This window comes from Podarcis muralis, chromosome 9 (genome assembly GCF_964188315.1).
Source record: "Podarcis muralis chromosome 9, rPodMur119.hap1.1, whole genome shotgun sequence".
Taxonomy (NCBI): Eukaryota; Metazoa; Chordata; class Lepidosauria; order Squamata; family Lacertidae; genus Podarcis; species Podarcis muralis.
In genome coordinates this window covers 62,560,686-62,585,471 of record NC_135663.1, presented here as the reverse complement: position 1 = coordinate 62,585,471, position 24,786 = coordinate 62,560,686, and positions in this window count along the sequence as shown.

The window sequence follows — 24,786 nt, the reverse complement described above, 5'->3', positions numbered from 1 at the left end:
GTCAACGTAGTGATGATAGGTGGTGTTCAACTAAGTGTTACGCAGAGCAGATTCACTGAAATTAATGGACATGACTAAGCAGGATCCTTTAATTTCAATAAGTCTACTCTGAGTAAAACTTTGCTCCAAAGGGGAACAAACCTGCTGCTTCCACAAAAATGTGAGGCTCTGCAAAGGAGGGTATGCAGAACATTGCATGTCTGTATTTAAATAAATCTTGAGTTTGACCAAAGTGCGGGAGGCAGTGGAAGACAGGAGTGCCTGGCGTGCTCTGGTCCACGGGGTCATGAAGAGTTGGACACGACTAAGCGACTAAACAACAACAACAATAGAAAATGCCAACAGCATCCCATGACCTTCATCCTAAGAAAATCAAATGCAAGGTATGCACTGGGAACCTTGTGATCTGTTACCGCTTGGAGAATGTATATATTTCTGAATCTCTGCTGTTGTTGCTTTCCAATCTCACCTACTCCGTACTCCGCACACTGTTTAGACCTCCCCTCCCATTTCTTATCCTGTAGAACAGCCATTCACACATTGCAGCTGAGGTTCCATTGCTTTCCTGTATCTCCAAGATCACAGATCACTGCTTCTTACAGAGAAGTGGGGGGAAAGATGTGGGAAGCGTGGTGAGTGGTGGCAGGGTCGATCTGACACTTCTGCTGTGCACACCATCCCAAGATCCCCACACCTCAACTCTCAGTGTTTCAGTAAGCAGCAGTGATCCATGGTGCTGGGAAGCCAAAAGAGCTCCACCCATGCTGTGTAACTGGCCGCTACTTCTCAGCTTGCCATAACACCCAGCCCCTCAGTGATGAAAAGTAAGGAGTAGGGAAGTGGCAGGCATAGCAGGACTGGGGAGCAGTTAATAGAGAACTGCCTTATTCTGTTTTGAATGTTCCTCTGTGGCTCACCTGGGAATGCTCCCCTGCCTCCTGCTCACCAATGAGGGTGGGGTTGGGGGTGAGATGTCATCATGCTGTAGTTTGCAGTGCCACCTGTCTGTTACCAAGCAAACTGCAATGTGACAACACCATTGCATTCTTAGTATACAGTAAGATATACAGCTGTACCTTGGTTCTCGAATGGAATCCATTCCAGAAGTCCGTTTGACTTCTGAAAACATTTGAAAACCAAGGAGCGACTTTCGATTGGCTGCAGGAGCTTCCTGCACTCAATCGGAAGCTGCAGTAGCCTTGTCGGATGTTCGGGTTCCAAAGAATGTTCGCAAACTGGAACACTCACCAAGGTACGACTGTATATGTATTGGCTTAACTGCTAGGGATCCCTTCCCGCCCTAAGAATCATAAGAGCTATGTCTTGGTGATGATTATACTAGAGATCCCTAACTGAACTACAGTTACCAGGTCTCTGAGAAGAGGATATAACAATTAGCCAGTTTTAAGTCTGTGGGGTAGATTTTCTCAGTAATATATAAATGAATAAATACACAGGCATAGCCTACATCCTTATATAAACCCAAAGCAGTTTCCTAGTTTTATATTTGCTCTGCTTCCATGTAGAAAAGGTGTTTTGTTTTGGTTTTCTTATAAAGTCCTGCATGACTCTTGGCTGTACTTCTCAACCGTATCTCTCAGCTTAATTAAGTTGGTTTCTTCACGCTACAAATACCCTTCCTTGTTCAGCAGCAAGAATAAGAGGTAAAAAAAATAAAATCAAAATCAAGGGACATTCACTGAGCCATGAAGCTGTCAGTCCATCATAACTTGAATATTGATTATTATGAGCTGGTGACATTCCCTAGGCTCACATATCATAGTTGTTGACTGAGAGCTTTAGACTTAATTGAATGTGGTGCTGGTGCGAGAAGTGATGAACAATGAAGTGGATGTACAAGCTAAGCTTCCCTGCAGCCCAAGATGCATCAGAAAGTTATGAGGTGCTACGCACTTTCCAAAGCTCTGAAAAAGTTTTCTACTTTTAAGCAGAACAAGGCATTATCGAAAATTGAAAATATAAAACAGGACTGCCCCCTCCAACCTATCAACCCTGTCTTGTTATGCCCCCCCCCACACTAAACTGTCTAGTTCAGGGGTGACTCCCATCAGCATCAGCCATCAGGACCAAGGATCAAGCATGATGGGAGTTGTAGCTTACAGCATCTGGAGGCAAATCCTTGGTCTAGTTCATCAAACCTCAGTCATACACACACACACACATATCCATGGAAAGGGTTGAACCTAGCTATTTGGGGGTACCTAGACCACAGAGCCTAGGACTTACTGATCAGAAGGTTGGTGGTTTGAATCCCTGCGACGAGGTGAGCTCCCGTTGCACGGTCCCAGCTCCTGCCAACCTAGCAGTTCGAAAGCATGTCAAAGTGCAAGCAGGTAAACGGTGTCTCCGTGCGCTGCTCTGGTTTGCCAGAAGTGGCTTAGTTATGCTGGCCACATGACCCGGAAGCTGTACGCCGGCTCCCTCGGCCAATAAAGCAAGATGAGCACCGCAACCCCAGAGTCGGTCATGACTGGACCTAATGGTCAGGGGTCCCTTTACCTTTACCTTTAGGGGAAAAGAGACCATCAATCATCATTGCTCTCTTCTCCAAAGGAACTTCATAAACCTTATGAAGGCTGCCTGGGGCCTCCTAGTCCTCATTTATTTATTTGGTTCCATTTATGAATTGCTTCCTCTAAAATACCTCAGACTGGGGGGAAAACAACAACAGCAAAAGTAATGCCCTATGGGAAAAAAACAATTAAAACCATGCCATGTATAATCATTTCATGTGTAAAAACTATTTCAGATCCACCACAGATATAAAGATAAAGATCTCCACTTAAAATGCTTGTAGAAAAAGGAAAGTATTCAAAAGGCACCAGGAAGACAAAGGAAAGAGGACCTGTCTGATATTAAATGGGAAGGAGTTCCAAAAGCTAGGTGCCACAGTACTAAAGGCCCAACTCCTCAATCGTACAGAGCAGACGTCCTGGTGAGATGGTATCTGCAGGAAACCATCTCCTGCAGAGTGTAGAGTGAAGCAATCAGTTGGGTGCATTAGGGGTGAGAGGATATTTTAGGTCTCATGTGCCCAAGCTGTATAGGGCTTTGTATGAGAGGCAGAAAAGTGTGAAAGAATCGCAAGGTAGGGGGGCCCTGCAAAAAGCAGAACAATTCTCTTGATAGCCTTAATCTTCTTATCATACTGCAAAGCAAAGCAAAATGGGAAGGGATTTTCAGGCCTTTTCATCATCTGGTGGGAACCCATGGAGAAAATCCAACAATTCTCTTTGCATAGAACCCTGAGATTATCCTGACCCCAGTTGTTCAGCAGGAGCATTAGGCTCATCCATGATGAACAAACAGATGCAAATTCAGCAAAGCTCCTTGTTGCATTGACAACAGAAATCTTAATAACTAGCTTGTGGTGTTCAGCAATGAACTCAGTAGGACCATTACACCTTAAGTCTTAGTACTTCCATTGAAAGGCACTGTGAGTTGGTCTAAAGCAGTGGTTTTCAGACTTCCTCCCTTCAGGGTAGGAAGTGGGCATTGATTCCTCGGCTGATGAGTTCTTGAATATCAGGAAGTCCCAAATGTTGAACAAACAATCCTACCTTCTAGCCGTCATGCACAAGTAACAGTCCTTAAGAGGCATGCCCTCTGTGAATATATCCGATCTTTTTGTAAAGCCATCTACCAGGAGAAAGCACCATAGAGACTTGGTTCAGATGACTTCTGCTGTAACCACAACTTTGTGGTTAAATTGTTTGTAGTGTTGCAGGCCACCCTAATCTCTGAGTGGTGCGAGATTCCAGGGGTTCCAAGTACTTACCCATGGTCCATGCTCCCCTTGGGAAATGAGGCACAGTGGAGACTGTGGTGTCTTCATGATATACGGTTTACTTACATAAATATATGAGATGGAGGGGTTCACAGCATTTACACCCCAATATGGTCTTGCTTCTCCCAATGGATTCCAACAAAAACCAGTCATGCATCTGTCTCCCCAACTGCCCAGCCTGCAGCCTCGCTTCTGTCTTCTAGCTCACATAACTCAACTATCTACTCATGCCTCTGTCTTTCTAACTACCAGTGAGTTGAGGGAGGGAGGCCCACTCATATACCATCAGGCACAGAGCCTCTTCCGATTTTTCAGCCCATACTCTGTTGCTGAGATAAGCCCTTTTGTTATCGTGCTAGGTGAAGGCTGAGGTGGCAGACAGACAATCACTCTAGAGTCGGCTAACCTTTCGTCACACTGTGAATTTAAACCCATCTACACTATCAAGTCACTGTCAGATAAAATATGGTGAAAGCATAACTTTACAGCTGATTACTTGGCATAATTATTAATGGCCAATGACATACTTTTGCTAATTTCTTTCACAGTTTGTTTCTGCTGTTGCTGCAGTTCATTCTGTCTCATAATTTAGTCCTCTGTGTCTCAGCTTTCTTGATCTCCTCTATTCTTTCTCCTCTTCTCCCTGTTGTTGTTGCTTCTTCTTCTCATTGCACCTCAGCTGCTCTTCTGCTGCCCCTTAAACTCTTCCATGCCTGTCTCCTCCATTTCCCTAGATTTCGTGACATTTTCCTCTCCACTTTCTACACCATTCCCTCTAGAGTTCCATATAATGGACTTCCAATGCACCAACTCTGCAAAGTTACGAAGACTGGTGGCAACATTTCCCAAACTTTCTGGACTTTCTATTAGGGATCCAATTTGTAAAGCTTTCCCTTGCTGTCACTGCTTCAAACCATCTGACATTTAACAGAAAAATAACGTCTTTCACAACACTACATATTTTTAGACACATTTAAAGCACTTTGTGTGTTCAAGAAATGTCATAATGCCATTAATTCACATTTTGGAGATATGTAATTTTTGCTCTATTACAGAAGACTGTAGCCAGCAGAGTGATTGCATGAACACAGGGGAAAAAATCTACAGGGGACTTGTTTGGAAAGCATTTTTTTAAAAATGAAAAATGAAAAATCAATAGTAAATGCTGTCAGATCTTTGATTTGTGAACCTGGGGATGTGTGTTCAATGGGTCTGTGAGGTAAATCCTCTTTTACAAAACAAAGCCTAAATAGTGAAGGACAACTAATCCCTAGCCATTAGAAGATTTTTAAGGTTGGATACAGTAGAAGATGTTAAGTTCAAAGCAGGAGGAAATAATTAATGAAGTTTGTTTTCCTTTTGACAATATATATATAGGTGTATAATGAAGGCACCAAGCGAACTTCCCTGGGGAGAGCATTCCATAGATGGGGAGCTACTGCAGAGAAGGCCCCGTTCTCATGTTGCCACCCTCCAGACCTCTCGAAGCAGGCAGCCCACGAAAGAGTGCCTCATGAGATAATCTCAGGGTCCAGGTAGGTTCATATGGGAAGGAGCAGTACTTGAGGTATTGCAGTCCTGAGCCATTTAAGGCTTTATAGGTCAATACCAGTACTTTGAATTGGGCCCGGAAACTAATTGGTAGGCAGTGCAGTTGGACCAGGATGGTTGTAGTATACTCAAACTGTCTTGCTCCGGTGAGCAACATAGCTGTTGACTTCTGCACCAGCTGAAGTTTCTGAATCGTCTTCAGAGGCAGCCCTACATATAACGCATTAGAGTAATCTACAGCGGTCAACAAGTTACCTGTAAGAAGCCAACAAGCAGGGCATGAGCACAACAGCAGTCTCCCCTTCTGTATTTGATTTCAAACAATACCTCAAAGATGTAAGAATGAAACTGGCAATGAGCAATGAAGCAGGCTATCTGGTATCCAGATATTTCCATGCTCGACTTCCCACAGTGCCTAAGCATCCATAAAGAGGGAAAAGGAGTCATCCACTTAATGATGTTTAAATCTACAACCCAGCGCTAATATGCTGCATTCGCTTCTGGGGTTGTGGGTTATCTGAAGGCACGTTGATCTTTGCCGATCTTCAAATGGACTACATAAACATGTTGATTTGGCATGCAATACAGGTCTGGGCCTTCAGGTAAAAAGAAGAAGACAGCATTAGCAAATAAGTCATAATAAGTAATGTTCACAAACCTTTTTCTTAAAAGAAAAAAGAAAAAAAGCGCCTTGTGCTATATGAAGAATAACAGGTATTAGAACGAGGTCCCGTTATCTCTGGAAAACACATTTGTTAGGCATATAAACAAGATATAAATTATGTATACCTTTGCTGCACCAACAAAAATATAACCCTTACGTTTTTTTAAAAAATCATTAAATTTTAAATAAACTGCAGCATTAGCTCGTGAGAAAATTGTTTATTTCAAGACATTTCTGCACCCATCAAAGGGCAAGTGGTACTATTTGTTATTCCTGGTGGAAGAAATGTTGAATCACCAGGAAGGCAGTGCTTAATTGCAGAACTTTGGGTTAAAAGTTTGGGTAACGGGAAGGTGACACTAATTGCTACATTGAAACCTGACCTAGGGAGTCAGTGACAAAATGCAGCTGAATAAAAAATCTGGCTCCCAGGTAGGAGGCTTTCAGGGTCTAGCTGGGTGAGGAGGAGAAGTGGAAACTGCCTGACCATAAGCCCGACAAGGAAAGCACAGAGAGAGAGAATTTGGATCCTGGATCTGGTGGTGGGAAACCGGCCACACCCCAGAGGAGGGGAAGAACTGGGAAGTTCTGAAAGTGTCAGGAATGTGGCTCCCCAGGACCCAACAGAAGAGTCAGTATTGGGAAGTGAACAAGAGGTTATGTTAGAATTCCTGCTCTGTGATTGCAGTCATGGGATTGTTGTCTATCACATGATGGTATATGTTTTGACTCCACAAAGTGGGAATGACGGAGACAGGATGTTTGTGTTACTGTGTTCCATGAAGTAGGACTATTGTCCTTTGTTCTTTTTCCTCTTTGTTGCCTGATGCTAGAGAGAGAGGGAGCCATGTTGCAGTGCTCCGTGTGTGTTTATATGTAAATAAGGTAGATTAGCCAAAATGCTGAGTTGCTGAGGTCTGTCACGCGAACTCCTCAAACTCTGCAGATCCCTAAGCGTGCCGATGTCTGTTGGCATTGGTCGCTGTGATGTTCGGGCTGAAGAAAGCTTTTGAAGCTCCTGAACAATAGACCAGGAGGGAGGGAATGTGCCAGTCGGGCATGTGTCTCTGCCAGGGTCCTACTTGAGTGTAGGAAGAGATCCTGACAGCCCACAGCCTTCCCTTCCCATGCCGGATGCTCCTAGCTCAGATAAAGAGGAAGAGTAGGAAGGTGGCCAAGGCGAGGCCAGGCTGCAAACAGATAAGATAGGCTTGGGAACATGTCCACTGACAGTGGGGAAGGGCCATTCCAGACTCTCAGTCCTCAATCTCAGCGTTGGGAATGTCTCAAGAAGGAGCGGAAGGGAAGGGAGAGAAATACGAGGTTCTGGCGTCGTTCCTGTTGGAGGTGGAGCTCTGATTCAGATAAGAGCATCTATCATTGCTAAGAGGGAGTGCGAAGCTCCGCTCTGGATGTTTATTTCTGTAAATAAAACTATCTTAAAATTACGGGAGTCTTCTTACTGCTGGTCAGCCAGCTTGTTACCAGGGATTGTTATAGAAAGCTGGGAGCTTGGAGGAGAGAAAAGGCAGGTGCCCAGCCCAGGACAGAGACAGGAATCAGATTTGGCAGCTCCAACCCAGAGCCACCCTGACAGCTTCTCTGTTGACAGCCTACAAGCACCCCCACCGCTCTCAGAACAAGGTGTCTATTGCATGTGACTGAGGAGAGAACCAGGGAGAAATAGAGAGGGTCCCTGGGGGCTCACCGTAGACAGAGAGAAGGGCCTGACACAGAGGGACAGGGAGTGGAGGGGGAGTTACAAGCCAGTAACTTCATCTAGACAGGAGCATCTCTTAGAAGTCTCTGTGTGTTCTATGTTCTGCTTCCTTAGTAAAGACGCTAATTGTAAGCAGTGGCGAAGCTGCATGCACCAGTACCCGGGGCAGAGAGTAGGCAGGGGCATTGCTGGTGCACGTCCCGGGGTGGTGGTGCATGTCCCGGGGGTGTGGCGCATGTCCTGGGGTGTGGCACACGTCCTGGGAGCATGGCACATCGCCTGCGGGGACGTGGCGTGCGTCCTGGGGGCATAGCGCCTGGCACGGTTGGGGTGTGTGCGGCACATGTCTGGGGGGCGGTTGCAATGGTACCCCCCTCCCTGATGGTGCCGGGGGCGATGCACTCCCCCGCTCCCCGTTCCTCTGCCAGTGACTGCAAGTTATCCAGTGTTTCACTGTTTTTCTCCGATCTGCAGGTGACCAGTTCTCCTTGTTAGCTCCCTGACAGAGGCTCACATATGCAAACTCCACACAATTAAATGTAACTTCTGGTACAGAGGTAGTCAATGTGGTGCCTTCAAGATGTTGTGGACTCCCAACTCTAAGCAGACCCAAGCAACATGGCCAAAGATCAGGGATGATGGGAGTTGTAGTCCACAAAATCTGGAAGGCACCATGTTGGCAACCCCTAATCTAGTTTGTCTTGAGGTATATGGGGTGCTCTGTTTTGAATTAACTAGAGGCGGGTATGAAAGGGTACTGTTGCCCTTCGACATTGTTAAGTAGAATGCCTGAAGATGTATCTGGGCTTCTCAATTTTTTTCTGAGCAGATCCACCAATGGTAGCATTATTATCTAGGCAGGCAACCTCATTCATGTACAGTACATATTTTTTTCCCATATACTACTTGTGCCTCAGAAATTGACACTGTTTTGTAAATCCATTCAAAGCAATGCAATCTTATTTCCCCAATAAGATGACCCTGCCACCACACACAAAAATCATACTCATTTGGAAACAGGAATGTTTGAGGATTTTGATTTGTCTCATTCTGATGCAAACTGACCTGATCTGCAACTTCCAGGCTCAGAATGTAATGATCATTTGGATTTTGTACTTCTCTGAGTTTTTCAAAATATTTCTTGGTTCAGAAAATGTACCAAAAGGCATTTTAAATGCCTTTTAAAATCTCAAATACTATTAGAAATAAAATAGTATTTAAATACATATGTCGTGATAAAATCTGCAATTAAGCAAATGCATATTTAAATATGAATTTTATGCAGAGTATTTTTCCCCAAGTTACAGATAAATGCAGAAACAGACAGAACAGACTTACGACTGAACACATGTAAAATTGAAATGTACCGGAAATAGAATGATCCATCTATCCCTAATTGGAACTCCCAAGTAAGGCTTGTTAAAACAAATGGAGGCTGTGCAGTAATAGCTCTTATTGGATTACATACTAGGACTGAACTGTGTCTTCCCAGCAGTCAAGAGACTAAGTATCTACACAGCTTTCATCACAATCATTTTTAAAAAAAATTGGGCAGATAGATTCAAGACTAGAGAATGCAATGCTGAATCGCAGGGTGGCAGAATATTGTCTCAGAAGTTATACTCCCCTCATCAAACTACATTTACTCCTGATCCATACATGTGGACATGATTTCAGCTATGGATGGGTGAATCATTTTTCCACACTTAAGTTCAGTTCCCCATCAGTTTGCAAATTTAAAAAGAAAAAAAACAAATCCTCATGGAAATCCAGTGGAGTTTTAGTCTGAATTTCTCCTAATGTAAACCTCTTTGTAGACAATTTTGTCTATTTTCCACAAAGCAATTTAACCTTTTACAACACATTTGTGTGTGCTACTTTCACTAATACTGATGCAATTTACTCTGATGTTTGTGTGTATGAATATGTACGCAGTTCTTGCCAATGCAAAATTCAGAGAAGCATGAATTTCAAAGGACAGTTGTGTTTTGGTCCTCATTATTTCAGTTACATTTGCTTGTAAATCTGAACCAAAATGAATGTCTCACCCACCCCTAATCATCTTCTTCCCATGATGGCAGTCTCAGTGCACTGACTTCCAGCCGGTTACCATACAAGTTTATTTGGGGGAGGCAGGGAAAGTAAGTGGGCAGGTAGAAGAGCAGACAGGGATGGGTAGGCATACCAATGGAGCCAATTCAGTGGTCCTGCATCAGCGCAGCTCTGACCCCACCACTGCCCTGCCCCAACTTGTCCCGGTACAATCCAGTAAACAGCAGCAAAACTGCTATCAGGAAGGCAGTGGCGCAGCAGCACCTCACTGCCCCAGCTGCTCCTCTCTCTGTGTATTGATTGACCAAGTTATGAGGGAAAAGGCTTTGGAAAACTAGATCTCTCCTCCCTTCAAGATAGGATGGTCCTTAGGTAGCCCTGAGGTGACACTTGGAGTGGGATGAGAGACCTTGTAAAAATTTCCTCTTCTATCCCCTGTTGAAGACCCAGGAGCCTAGTCTTCTTTTTCACCTGGCCACCTGAATTCCTGGGCTGACCTCAAAGCCAATGGGAGAATGCTTTCTCTAGGGCAGTGATGGCCAAATTGGCCCTCCAGCTGTTTCGGACTACAATTCCCATCATCCCTGACCACCGGTCCTGTTAGCTAGGGATGATGGGAGTTGTAGTCCAAAAACAGCTGGAGGGCCAGGTTTGGCCATCACTGCTCTAGGGTATGCATGGTTGGAAAGAGAACTCTGAGTAGCCCCACATGCTATGTGTGGCAATACAATATTGTGAATTGGTGTTACACACACACACACACACACACTGCTTTTAGTGAAAATATCCTTTAATTCAGCAAAGGAAAACATATTGAAGTAGGTTTTGAGAGAGGAGGGGGGAGAGAGAGAGAGAGAGGGGTATTAGAATAGCTAAGCCTACCTCGTGGAATAGGGGAATTAAATCTAATTTTCAGTATGACCAAGCAGTGCTCTCACCAGCTACATTTTCTATATTCATAATATGCATGGTGTTGCCTTGAAATGCTGTGGGGATTAAAAAGAAATATATATATTTGAGAGAGTCAGCAATCTGCAGGCAAGACCACTATTGTCTAGTTAATAGGTTTAAAAATCAGGAGACATGCAAAATACCAATTTAATGTGCCCACATTTAACCATCTCCTATTCTTCTACTTACGGAAAGGTTACTTTGGAAGAACAATGATTCCTAAATCCTTAACTGTGAGTGATGTACCATCCTGAAGCAGCATAGCTGGTGATTATAAAGAGGACTTATTATTTCTGAGTCCATCAAGATTCAGATAAAACCCCATGACCTTGAAAGACAGACTTTTGCTATGAGCCACAACTCACTTGAGCAGTAGAACATCAGAAATTCAGCTCTGATTTCAGACATGAGGATGGTGTCATTTCTTTCTCACTGTAGCTCTGTCCCATCCCAGTAGCAAATAACCATTTCTACTACAGTTACCTACTCATCAGAGCATCAGCAGCTCCCATGGATATTCCTAGGGAGCTAAAAGAATGTCTAAAAATTATGTTTATGTGGGTTGCTTTAATGATGTAGATGGTAAGCATAAAGGTGAGGCATCACCAGGAAGACTGGGTACCACCTTCATAGTTGCTGACTGTTAAATGATAACTAATCAGAGGCAGCTACAGTTGTAAATGGCCCCCCCCAAAAAAAAAAAATCTGTGAAAGGAAAAGGAAGAGGAGCAGGTTTGCTCAATTGTGTAGAAGGTAGAAATACTCTTTGTAATGAAGTGAGAGCAGTAGTTTATTTGTTCGAATTAACAAATAAGAAAGTTTTGATAATTTAAATTCTAGATTAAAATTGATTACTTAATTGAGAAGGGGATTGTAACAAAAACACTTAGGCCTAATTTGAATAGTAGAGTGCCTGGTATCTGGTGGGCAATCTCATCCTTTATTTCCACACTGTGGCTGCAGACCAAATCACCTGTCAGGAGAGTTTTGAGATTCAGGTGAGGGTCAGCTGCCTTTTCAACCTAAGGAGATATATAAGAGGCCTTCACCCTCCAGGGCCTGCAGGGGCCAAACATCTGTTGTGAATACATGTATTCCTCCTTCACTCCATAGCCCACTTCTAAGAATCTAGCTAAATGGTCCAGTACTGTGTCAACTCTTCCATGTGCAAAGAGGGTGATGGATCTCCCTGAAAGCTGCTTTGTTTGGACAGGAAAGTAGCTCGGATGAAAATATCTGATAGTTCTTAAAATGAACAGCATCTGAGTTAGATGATCCAAAGCCTTCTAACCACACTGAAAGCAATCTCTCTCCCTCCAGGTGTCCGTTTATTGCCAAGTGTTGTCTTTATTATCTCTGTTTACAGCCATAAGTGGAAGAGTAAATAAACTCTTAAATAACACCATGTTGAGGGAACAGAAACAAATATTGACTGAATTAGAGTCAGCCTTTGCAGCACTTTGCTGCAAGAGATAGGACTCGGTGGGCAAATGTAATTAATGAATCTTTTCCCAGGGTGTGTTGGTAGCCTGCGCCTTTAAGCAGGGCCATGCAAGAGCTAGATGTTTTTTATTTCACAGAAAGTAAACTCCACTAAGAGACTACATAGTAAGGCATTCCGGGATTCAAGCAACCAAATCCTAGCACTCTAGTCTCACTCACATGTGTCACCCTGACACCTTACCAGAAAAGGGAACTGTCGACCTTCTCATTGCAGTACTTAAGTAGCCTAAACCACTGAGCATCTTGGGCTTGCCAATCAGAAGGTCGGCGGTTCAAATCCCCACGACGGGGTGAGCTCCAGTTGCTTTGTCCCAGCTCCTGCCAACCTAGCAGTTCGAAAGCACACCAGTGTAAGTAGATAAATAGGTACCGCTGTGGCGGGAAGGTAAATGGCGTTTCTGTGCACTCTGGTTTCTGTCATGGTGTCCTATTGCACCAGAAGCGGTTTAGTCATGCTGGCCACATGACCAGGAAAGCTGTTTGTGGACAAATGCCAGCTCCCTTGGCCTGAAGCGAGATGAGCACTGCAACCCCATAGTCACCTTTGACTGGACTTAACTGTCCAGGGGTCTTTTCCTTTTTCCTTTTTTTTTCTTTTTTACTTCAGTACTGTAGGTACTACCAATCCTGCAACTGGACAGAATGCAGCTGTAGGATATATACAACACAGTCAAACCAAGAATGCATGTTTACTAGATAGACACATGAATGGTGCTGAAGCTCACAGAGTTTTCCTGTAAAATTGCTAGAGAGAAGTCTTGAGAGACACTCCCTGCACTCTGAAAGGGAGAGAGTGTGGCCATATATAATCTATTCACCTGGCAAGGCACTTTTTTGCTCTTTTGCCTCTTTCCAGCAATGTGAGAACATGTGCTAATAATGTCTTTGTTATTGGATTACCATTTTAAGACTGCCTGAAAAAAGCTGCTGTATCTGTTACTCTTCAACGAGTAAGTGTCATTTTTACAAGAGTGTTTGTGTGATTATTGTTTTCAGTTGGAGAAAGGGGGGAAATACCAGTAAAATCCAGTCTGCCTTAAAGCTTCCTGGATTACTTTAACTAAAAGACAAAACTAGCCTATCTAAGCTTTCCTTTTTAAGCTGCAAAGAGATGCACTGGAAAGAGATCTCACAAATGTAAGGAAGGGATGATAATATCTAATAAATATAGCCTCTCCTAGCATCTATTCGGCTCCCTTGGCCAATAAAGCGAGATGAGCGCCGCAACCCCAGAGTCGGTCATGACTGGACCTAATGGTCAGGGGCCCCTTTACCTTTAGCATCTATTCACATTCCTACAACAGCTACGCCATCCACAATGTCAAGTGACACAATAATGTTCCACGTGGACCTAGAAACACGTTTCAGCCTGGCTCTTCTCCTTAATTCAGTCATAATCTAAGGGGGTCTTCAGACTGTTAACATTTGGTGGAATAAAGTGGAACAGAGCTGTAAGTTTGTGCATTAAAGGCGGGTTGAAGTGCTCTGTCACCCTTGCACAACCAGCTTTTTTGGGGGGGGGGGTTAAGGACTTTTGCGGTTTGGAACATGTTAGGGAAGTGCATGCAAATTTTGGGGGTGAATGGATTATTTCTGGCAGTACCAGCCCAGCCATAAGGCAGAAACCCCACCGGGCAGCACACCAGTGGGTGCCCTGCCTACCCCACCAACTCCACCAGAGCCACTGACATCAGCACCGATTTGGGGTAAGAACGCTGCTAAAATTGGTGTGATGTTGCCCGAAATCAGGACTGATTGTGTTGCTGCTTCTCCACCAGCAGCAGATGGGGCAGAGCAGACTATGGCAGGATGTAATGGACTGATGGGATGCAGAGAAATGCTGGGAGGAACCAGCTGGGGAACTCCCAAAGGAAGAAGGCTCAGAGCCTGGGGATTGGTGGTGGGACAATGATGAGTGACCAGAAGGAAAAAGAGGGAGAAGACTGAAGGGGTTGTGCCAGAAACTGGAGAGGCAACAGGGCTTAGTGAGTGGGAGAATCTGTGGCAGAATGCAAATATTAACTGGCATACACAGACCAATTGGAAATGTAATATTTACAAAATGGCCTGGCACTACTTCCATTCCCTTGCTTTATTTTCGTTAAAAAGCAGGCACACGTTCCAACAATTAATAACGATCAGATTATCAAGATAAGATGTGTCCACTACCATACAAAAATATAAGAACTAAATGTAAGAGTTTATTTCTTGTAGGGGGGAATGTTGGGGTGTCATTTGTATGCGAGGTTAGTTAAAAGAATAAGTGTTCCCTTTTTGAAGTGCCTTCAATCACAATTGGACATTTTCCCTACAGGAATTCTGAGTCAAGAAAATATCTCCTGTTTTTCCAAAAGAAACATTTCTGCTGCCAAAGAACCTGTGCTTGGTTACTAGGCTTTGTGAGCCAACAGTGGCATCCAGTGGAGAATCCATTTATCAAAGAAACATATTTACTATTGCTGTGTTTCTTCGCATTTCTCTGTGCTATTGTGCTTTGGGCCTGAAAGGGACAGCTCTCAAGTCTGCTACAGGCATATAGCATTAGCATCTCCCCGTTACCGTTTTATAATGCGGTGTGAACAGTATAACAATGCAGTCTATTGAATAATGGATATCATAAAATTGCAAGAGGATTTTATGCTATATCAGAGCGAGAGCTATTTTGTGCGTGCAGCAAAGTCATTGGAAACATATTGAGAATTGCTGAGTAGATGCTCTAAACCGAGTCCAGTGCATGCCCCCTAAAATTTCAAGAACATTCTTCTGTACCCCAAACATCTTCTGTACCCTCTCACAGATAAAAATTACTGTCTGTGTCCCTCCATCTGAAATGCATTTTAGCCCTATCCAAGTGTTATTGCAAGTACATGAAAATCTATATGTGAGGGTGAGATGGCATTACAAGAATCACAGAATCATACAATCTTAGAGTTGGAAGGGTCCATGAGGGTCATCTAGTCCAACCCCCTGAAATGCAGGAATCTCAGCAAAAGCATCCTCCAAGGAAGGTCAGTCCTCCACCTCTCGTGGAAGTCTGTTCCACTGCCGAACAGCTCAGAAAGTTTTTCTGAATGTTTAGTGGGAATGTCCTTTCTAGTAACTTAAAGCCACTGCCTTGAGTCCTACCCTCCAGAGCAGGAGAAAGCAAGCATGTTCCCTCTTCCATGTGACAGTCCTTAAGATATTTGAAGATGGTTATCATATCTCCCCTCTCAGTCTCCTCTTTTCCAGGCTAAACATATCCAGCACCTTCAAGTGTTCCTCATAGGACTTAGTTTCCAGACCCTTGATCATCTTGATCGCCCACCTCTGTACACGTTCCAGCTTGTCAACATACTTCTTCAATTGTGGTGTCCAGAATTGGACACAGTATTCAAGGTGTGGTCTGACCAAGGCAAAATGGAGTGGTACTATTACTTCCCTTGATCTGGACACCATACTTCTGTTGACTAGACAAATCCTTGGAGGATAAGTCTCTCGGCAGGTGCTAGCCATCAGGGGTGCCAACTTGAAGGTAAGCCCCGCCCCACATAATCAATCACACGACATGGTGCTTTCACACCATTTGTATGGCTATGCCCATCAACTTTGGGGGGACCTGGCCCCCTCAAAGATTTTATTAGGGAGTGCTGAAGCCCCTGCAGCCCCTAGGAGTTGGCTCTTATGCTAGCCTAGATAGCTGTTCTACCTCCACTATCCAAGGCTGTATGCCCCTCAATATCAGTTGCTGGGAATGAAAATTGGGTAGACTGCTGGTGTACTCAGGTCATGCTGATGGGCTTCCCATATGCATCTGGTTGGGCACTGTGGCAACAGGGTTTTGGGCTAGAAGGTCCATTGCCCTAATCCAGTTCTTATGAGACATTTGTATGAGCACATTTTTGCTGCTGCCCTCCTCTCCATCCCTGTTGCTCTGCCCAAGTTATGGGATGGCTTTCTGAAGCAAGGGAGCCTCTCACACTCAAGGCAGTTTCTGTGCGATGTAGAACACTAGAACAACTGGGTTCCACAGTGTACGAGGAAAAGTCAGCTCCCTTCTGCAAACCATTATCCCATGGAGGGTGACGTGGGTAGAAATAATGCCAAGGCTCTGGCAAGGCTTCCGGTTGAGGCAAGAGCAGAAAAAACAAGGTAATGAGTTTTATTCGATCCTAATAGCAAGAGACAAAAGAACGCAACAAACCTTAACAATGGCGTTGCTGCAAACTGGGCTCCTTCTTCCTCCTTTCTAGCATCTTCTCTTACGGTGGCCTTCCATGGTCTAATGTCTCTGATTATATTGTTCCTGCACTCTTAACGAATGCCAAGTCCTCAGAGAAGGGGAATCAGAAACACTTTCCAGTGACAATGTGTCACCTGGCTGCCCTGCCACAGTTTCCCTCCTTCTTCTTCTAACGCTGCCCAACTTCTCTGTCCATTTATCTCTGAGTTATGAGTTTCCTCAAACCGCTGCTGTAAATCAAGGCTTCCTCACTCTTCTCCTGCAGCATCAGGAGAAGAGTGGGGGGTGATCTCCACCATTCCTCCTCCTCCATCTCGCCTTCTTGAGTCCAATCTCTGACAAATAAGGAACAGAGCTCGTGTGAGAGTAGCTGCCCCTCACCTTGTATAGAATTTCTGTGTTACATATTAGCCTCTTGTTGGAGGCTATCCATCTAAAGTAAAAGGTAGAAGGTAAAGGACCCCTGGACGGTTAAGTCAAGTCAAAGGCAACTATGGGGTTATGGTGCTCATCTTGCTTTCAGGCCAAGGGAGCCTGGTTTGTCTACAGCTTTCCAGGTCATGTGGCCAGCATGACTAAACTGCTTCTGGTCCAACGGAACACCTTGACGGAAACCAGAGCGCATGGAAATGCCATTTACCTTCCCGCCACAGTGGTACCTATTTATCTACTTGCACTGGTGTGCTTTCAAACTGCTAGGCTGGCAGGAGCTGGGACAGAGCAGTGGTATCCATCCACACTGCAAGAGCATGTCCTAACCAGCATCACAAGTTCCCTGTTAGCACAGCAGGTGAAATATCTTTTTCCATTTGCTCCTCCTGAAATCCCACACCCCTTCTATGTTGTCCAAACCATATAAAGAAAGGCCCCTGCTCCTACTGGAAACAATTGGTTATTGTTTTGTGCTTTGGGGATTATGTGTATTTCAACTTGCATTTTAATCTGAGAACTGCCCTGAGAAATTTTGATGCAGGGTGTTTTATAAATAAATAAGTAAGTAAAATAAAATTGAAGCCGAAGGGCCAAACTACATGGGATATGAAATGTGCCTTGGCATCGGAGCACACCTTGGTTGTTGGCTTTTAATTGATCAGTCAGAACTGGTATGGGGAGAAGGGGCAGGCAGAGGGCAGGGCTGCCCTGGGTGGGAAGATAGGGGGAGCAGAGAGGAGAGGAGCACAAGGAGTCTTGATTATATATATATATATATATATATATATATATATATATATAATGCTTTGTGCCCCTTTCTAAAATTTATTTATTGGTGTGTGTTTTTCTTTTTGTAAATACAACAAAGCAAAAATTAATTTGAGATTAATTTGTTTTCTCAGGAAGGTGGAGGGTTTGTGTGCTGTGTCCCATTGGTGGAGTGGTGGCGGCACTCACCTCTGGTAAAAAATGCTCTGGGGGTGGGGCAAGGGTTGTTAGAAAAAGTGAGGGTCAATGAGGGTCATTTGTGTGGGAGTGATAACTCCTGGTGGGGTGGCAGAAGCATGGATGCCAAAGGGGTAGCATACCCTCCCTCCAACATTCCTCAGCTGAAAAGGTCCTTACTTTTATCCGAGGAATGTTGGAGGGCATTCCACTCGGGAATTGTAAAAGTGCTTTAAATGTGCATTGTGTACACCGCCCAAGTCACATTGTCTCTCACAATGGCCTATTCTGCCTGCAGAAGCCACTTCAGTCGAGCACTCATACACAGACACTGGGAAAGGCAGCTTGAACTTTTGAAGGCTGACTAGCTCCAGCACACTGTCAGCATTAGATAGGACAAGTTGTCAAGCTGAAAGAAATTCAAATCACAAGGTAAGAGTTTTTCAAGCTAAGTAGTTCTATTCCTGTCCCCCCTCCATCCCCACACACACCAAGTTTCTGAAATGCAACTGATGTTTCTGTGGGGACGAGTCAAGATAGAATAATAGATTTGTGAAGGGAAGATGTATTTAAGAAACAAAAGATTGCAGCTGACTGCACAATTTCTCTCCAAATGACATGGAATACCTTTCCTTATAATGTGATCCCCATAAAAACAGAATGCCCTGCAGCAGGGAAGATGAACGGTGGTCACCATTATGGCACATCTGCCCTGGGAGGAGTCCAAGATAACGACATGGTGTCACTCTAGCGTAAAATTATGGTGCATATATTTATTTTATATAGAGCATTTGTACCCTGCTTTTTAGCCAAAAATCTTCCCAAGGTGGTTGTCATTACAATCAATTTAAACTAGACAACCCCTGCCCACAGGCTCACAATTTTTAAAGAAAATGACTCACAAGGAAATATGAACAGGGAGGGAAGAGGAAAAAATAATCTCAGGCACCAATTCTTATATAGGAGTTATAACAACCAGCTGGTATAGAAATGGTTCAAGAGCAGGAAGTGCCTAATGGAGCTGTTCTTTCAGCACAGCTGATGGAACAATGCGACTATCCATGGCCCTGGTCTACCGAGCTGAGAAGTTTGCACCACTGTGCATTGGATAGTTATGCCACCACAAGGACCATGAGTGCTTGGGTTCTTCCCACATCTTGCCACAATTCCTGATGCCTTTAGGGTGGCATCAGGAACTGTTTTACGGGGAGAATTTGAAGGGTTGTCATGAGTCCTCTACATGAAGCGCTATCTGGTACAATTCCAGTTTGTTAATTTCTTTATTATAGCTGATGAGAATTCTAGGTTAAAGATAAGGAACAATCAAAAGGGAGAGTCGGAGCCTTAAAGTTGCCCATCAACCATTAGCTGCCCTCCCAACACCAGGGTCACTGCTGAGAACCTGGACGAGACTGGGGTGGGGTGGTGGCCAAGTCAGGGCTGTGCAATTTGATGCTCCCATGGGTGCTGCTCTGTAGCTGAGGTCTCCCCATCACTGCACTCCAGCTGTGTTGATGTAAGGAGCAGCAGTGCTGAGGTAATAGGGCAATTCTGTTCCACCCCATGAACTGCTACTGTATACAGGTATACAGGGCCAAGGCTGTTTAGGGCTTTAAAGGTCAGCACCAACACTTCGAATTGTGCTCAGAAACGGGAGCCAATATAGGTCTTTTAGGACTGGTGTTATATGGTCTCGGCAGCCACCCCCAGTCAGGGAGACAAAGCAGCATCTTCTCTTTTTCGATGCAGCAGAAGTGGCAAGATCTCTAAGTCCCTGCTATTTTTTTGTCATAGTTAATGTATCTCAGCACAAATAGGATTTGATTGTATTTGATTATTTTTAAGGCTGTTTAATTCTTGAGGAAAGGTTAGTTGATTCTTAATTAAAATGAGAGGAGATGCACTGGAACAGGAATAAGGAACCATTTCTCTGTAACTTTACATACTTTTAAAGTTACAAATCAGGTCCACACATGGCAACATATATATGTTGTATATGAACAGGCCATGGTAGAACACCTTTCCCAACCAGGTATGAAAACCTGAAGGTGAAACGGAGTCTACCTTACTAAATTCCTTTATAATGAATCTCCTGCTTGTGATCCTTTTCTTTCTCCCTTTCTTTTTCACAATTGTCAGATCACATGAGCAGGGCTTGCTAACAAAAGTTACATCAATAGGCTCTGGTTGACACTCAAAGCTCTGGGCACAGTAGGACAGGTAGGATGAGTGTTCCCATCATGTGTAAAGAAGGCACAGAGTAGACCAATCGTCTCCAACTCTTGGGTCTCTGGGTGTCATCGGAATATAACCACATGAATCTCAGTCAGACTGGCGGTGAATGGGGTCAGGAATAATGGTGGTCGAACTGCAACAGCGTCTATAGAGTCACAGCTGGGGAAGGCTGCTCTACAGCTATGCATGGACCACATTTTTTAAAAAAAACCAACTCACTTATGTCTCACAATTTCCCAGGCACAGATATGGTTGCTACAAAGCTTTGCCTCACTCTAGCCCCTTCTGCAGAAGGTGAAGGTCAGTTTCACCTTTGTCTGCCTGCTTTCTGTTTTCTGTCTGAGGACAGGCCAAACCTATTTCAGAGTTTCCGTCAAATGCCTCAAGTCAGTTGTCAATGATATTTCTTTCACAGCCTCCAAGTCTTCCTTAAATGCTAAGCAACCCATTCTCAGCAGCACGAGGGACACCCAACACATCTCATCTGTCTACGATATGCAAACGCTGACCTTACGAGGGGTGTCAACGCTTCTACTGAACTCTCAATAAACCATTTCTCAATTTGCACATGCCTTGTCTTTGCCACCACTCATCTGGCATGCTTAATTACCTCCCCTGCATGGCAGCAGGAATCTCGCAGCTAATATTAAACATCTCTTAATATTTTCAAAAATGAGATCCACTTAACCATGTCATTCTGACAGAATGTGGTTAACGTAAGAGGGAGGTACACTGATTTAGAACCAAGGGCAGTCAGACAAGGAGCTTAACTTCAAAATATGTTTCTTGAGCTGTAAGAGCCACTTCATACGTTGGAGTAGGTGGAGAAATCATCTTCTGGTACTGGTATGTTCATGGGGTGGGGGGGGGGGAAACAAAACCAAAGCTGGTTTCTCTCGTTTATGGGATGAGGCCCAAACTCTCAAACAACTTCTAGGCTAGTCATGCTGCCTGATCTAAGGGGGAAAGGGAGACTTTTATTGCCACTCTGCCCTACTGTTCCCTCATCATCTCCTCAGCCTCAGTAAAGGTGAAGGTAAAGGACCCCTGGACGGTTAAGTCCAGTCAAAGGCGACTATGGGGTGCGGCGCTCATCTTGCTTCAGGCCAAATGACCCGGCGTTTGTCCACAGACAGCTTTCTGGGTCATGTGGCCAGCATGACTAAACCGCTTCTGGCACAACAGAACACCGTGATGGAAACTAGAGCGCACGGAAACGCTGTTTACCTTCCCGCCACAGTGGTACCTATTTATCTACTTGCACTGGGCATGCTTTCGAACTGCTAGGTTGGTAGAAGCTGGGAGAAAAAAATGGGAGCTCACCCCATTGTGGGGATTCTTTACTTTTTTATTTTACCTTGTGGATCTGGATGGCTACTTGTGGTTGCCTTCTGTAGCCAGAGTTGGGTGGTGGTGCATGGACTGAAAGTGACACCCCTAATTTCACCAATTAAAAGATTTGCAATGGGCTTGAGCTCTGACACCTGCTTATCCAGGACATATCAGTGTGATTCATAACAGTCCATAATTTTAATGACAAATAGATCTCTCTCTCTCCCTCTCTCCCTCTCTCTCTCTGAAATCAAAGGATACATTTCATACAAGTTGAAGTCATATACACAGCTGGCTAGAAGGAAGGTATGTTCCAGGAGAAGGTGCCAGAGAAGTGTTCAGTGTGTGAATGAATGATAAGATCTGTTTATCACATTGCAGGGTGCTGCAACATAATCATTCACAGAAATTATGCGGAGGACTACCCAGCACAGCAGACTGAATATTGAAGAACTTCAGCCACAAAACTGCAGTCTTTTGCCTCGTTAATTGGTAAAAAAAACCCACCAACTTTAAGCTAGCTGCTGATGCCCAAGGATTAGAAGCAATTCACTATCACCCTGTTGACCTGACATAATGTTAGCAAGCAGCGGACAAGGAATGCTCTATGGAGAAATACAGGAGTCCCATGGTGCAAGAATCTGACAACTTTTTTTATTCCCTGCAGAGAAAATATGAGAGCAGCAGGACCTGACATGCAGCAAGGCTCAGTATCAACACTGTATCATCTGGTGTTCCCGTAACAGCCCTAATATAGATAATGACAACAAAGAAACTGCCTAAATGGGAGGTTTTTTCCATAAAGAAACACGTCCATTTCTTGAAGCATTTTTGACAATCTCAGGAGAAGCAGAATTTTCTTTTTGACAGTTGCAGGAACTTTCCTGAGTTTGGATTTCAGGAGATTGCTATACTGCTCACCATGAGTAGGGCTTCAGGACAAAATCCAGCAAAAACAAGTTTTAAGGTTTACATAATTCACCCTTGTGAGTATAGAGTTATGCACAACAAAGTCATTACATCAATGGAATGAATTCTATTCGTGCAATGGGACTTTCCTCTCAACGTGGCATGTCACCCCATGCCCCCAATTTGTTCTGGTGGTTCCCTTGTATTTTAGTGTTTTGTTGGAAGCCGCCCAGAGTGGCTGGGGAAACCCAGCCAGATGGGCAGGGTATTATTATTATTATTATTATTATTATTATTATTATTATTATTATCTGTCCTTCACTCATGCTAGCGTAGCAGAGCAAATTCCCCTCAAAAGCTAGCTTGCAGATTTGTTTGAATCTCCTAGTTAAGCTTATTTCCTGGTGTCCCCTTTAATCCCTCTTAAAATAATAAAGACACAAGAGTCTTTCTGAGTAAAGTAACAAAAAGTTTACTCACATTTCAGTTCACGATATGATCCCCAAAAGACAGGCCTTACTTAGTGGTTACACAAAGAAACTGTGAGTTCATCTCATATGGAGACTGAATTCATGTGCTGCTGGCTGAGAGCCGGCAGACAGCAAAATTACAATAAAAGAACAAAATGGCTGCAGGAGAGCAGCATGGCAGCAAGAGATAGAACAAGACAACACTGGAGCAAGACAACTTCAAGATGAACAAAACTAGACTGAGAAAATGGCTGCATGACTCGGCTCTTTTATAGAGTCAGCCAGAGCCACGCCCATCTCCCAGGTCACATGCAGGGAGAAGAACAGGAAGTTACACTGACTGGATGTTCCCCTGCCTGTGCCCACTCTAGGGAAATAAGGAATGTTGCATTTGACGGCACCAATGGATTACATCCCACAGATTCAACAACTCATTCTGCCCTCATAGGACCTTTCCTGAGTTTGACTCTTAGGAGGTTGCTGTACTGCACCCCATTTACAAGGCTCTGCACCCAGGAAAACATCTAACATAAAGTATCAATGTACATCATTGGTGTATCTATTTTTCTGGTTGGGAGGTCCCTAGGAGTCCAATAAAAGTGGCGTGCTCATGACAATTCTGTTCAGTCCTGTTTAAAAAGCCCTTTTGTTCTTTATGCTGGTAAATAGGGGTGTCAGTAGTCTTTGCGGTTCATCTGTCGCAGCTGCTGTGGTTCGAGGGTCTCTCCTGCCACAATGCAACAGCCAATTCAGGAAGATGGTGAAGGAGACAAGCAGGATAAAAGGAAAATGAAGAGGCTACTGTCTGGATCTACTGAAGTCATGTGAGGCTGTATAGCTAGCTGGGATATGAACAAGTTTTATAAATGCATGCTGCTTTGTATTTTGTTGTTGTTGTTAGCTTTTCCATGCTATCAGTCCTCCCACTACCAGAGAAGATGGAAATATGCAACACCATTATGTACTGCAGAGAGATGTCTTGTAGTACGCAAAAGACTAGCTCTAGGTTTCTGTAGCACCCAGGCAAGAGACCTTCGCTGGCCTTCCTGCAGCCCTGTGCAATTACTACCACCACCAGTCTGGATCATGTCTGTGGGATTACTTTCCCTCTCTTTGTGGGAATGTTGTGGATAGTAGGAGGGGATATATTGATTAAATATTATCCTTCCGCACTCATGCTAGTGAGTCAAGTAGCAGAGCACATTCCCCTTATACAGCTGGAAGGTAGTTTGGCTTGCCCAGATTGGATTATTCCTGGGAAGTCCCCTTTTGATCCCTCTCAAAAGAATAAAGACACAACAGTCTTTCCTTAAAAGTAACAAGAAGTTTACTTACATTCAGTTCACAGTTCCCTGAAGGCTGGCTTTGGTGTAGCCTTATTGGAGTTCACCGATTGGGTCTGTGTTGCTCCCGGACAGGAGGAAGGAAGTCAAATGACACCGAGGGTTGGTTCAGAGAAAGAGTTCTTTACTTCTGCTCTCCGGAACAGCAGAAAGGAACCTGTGTGGTGTGTCCACAGCAAGTCCAAAGAAATGAGAAATTTCATGCAGTATATATATCCTCCAGGCACCCTCTCCCTCCTTCCCCAGGAATCCAACCACATCAGCCTATACACGCAGGTTGACATCACATATGTTCCTGCTCCGGTATTCTTAACCATAAAAGGGTATTTCTTCCTGTACTTCTGACCATAAAAGGATATTCCAGTTCCTACTCTTATCTTAGAGCAAGAGGCCACCATCTCCAAGAACACACTCTGGCGCTGTTCCCAGACTAGGTCTGTGTGTCAGAGTGTGTCCAGGACATAAGATAAGACCTAGACCTGTCATCCCTGTTCTACTGGAACAGTCAAGGCCATCCTTGCCATCATGAACTGATAAAGGAGAGGGCTCTGAGCACTTGTTTATTCAGCCGGGTTTTTGTTTATACGTTGACTCAGAGCTCAAGTTAATGGATTTTAGCTAAGGAAAAATAGGGATTTTTGTGCCTGTT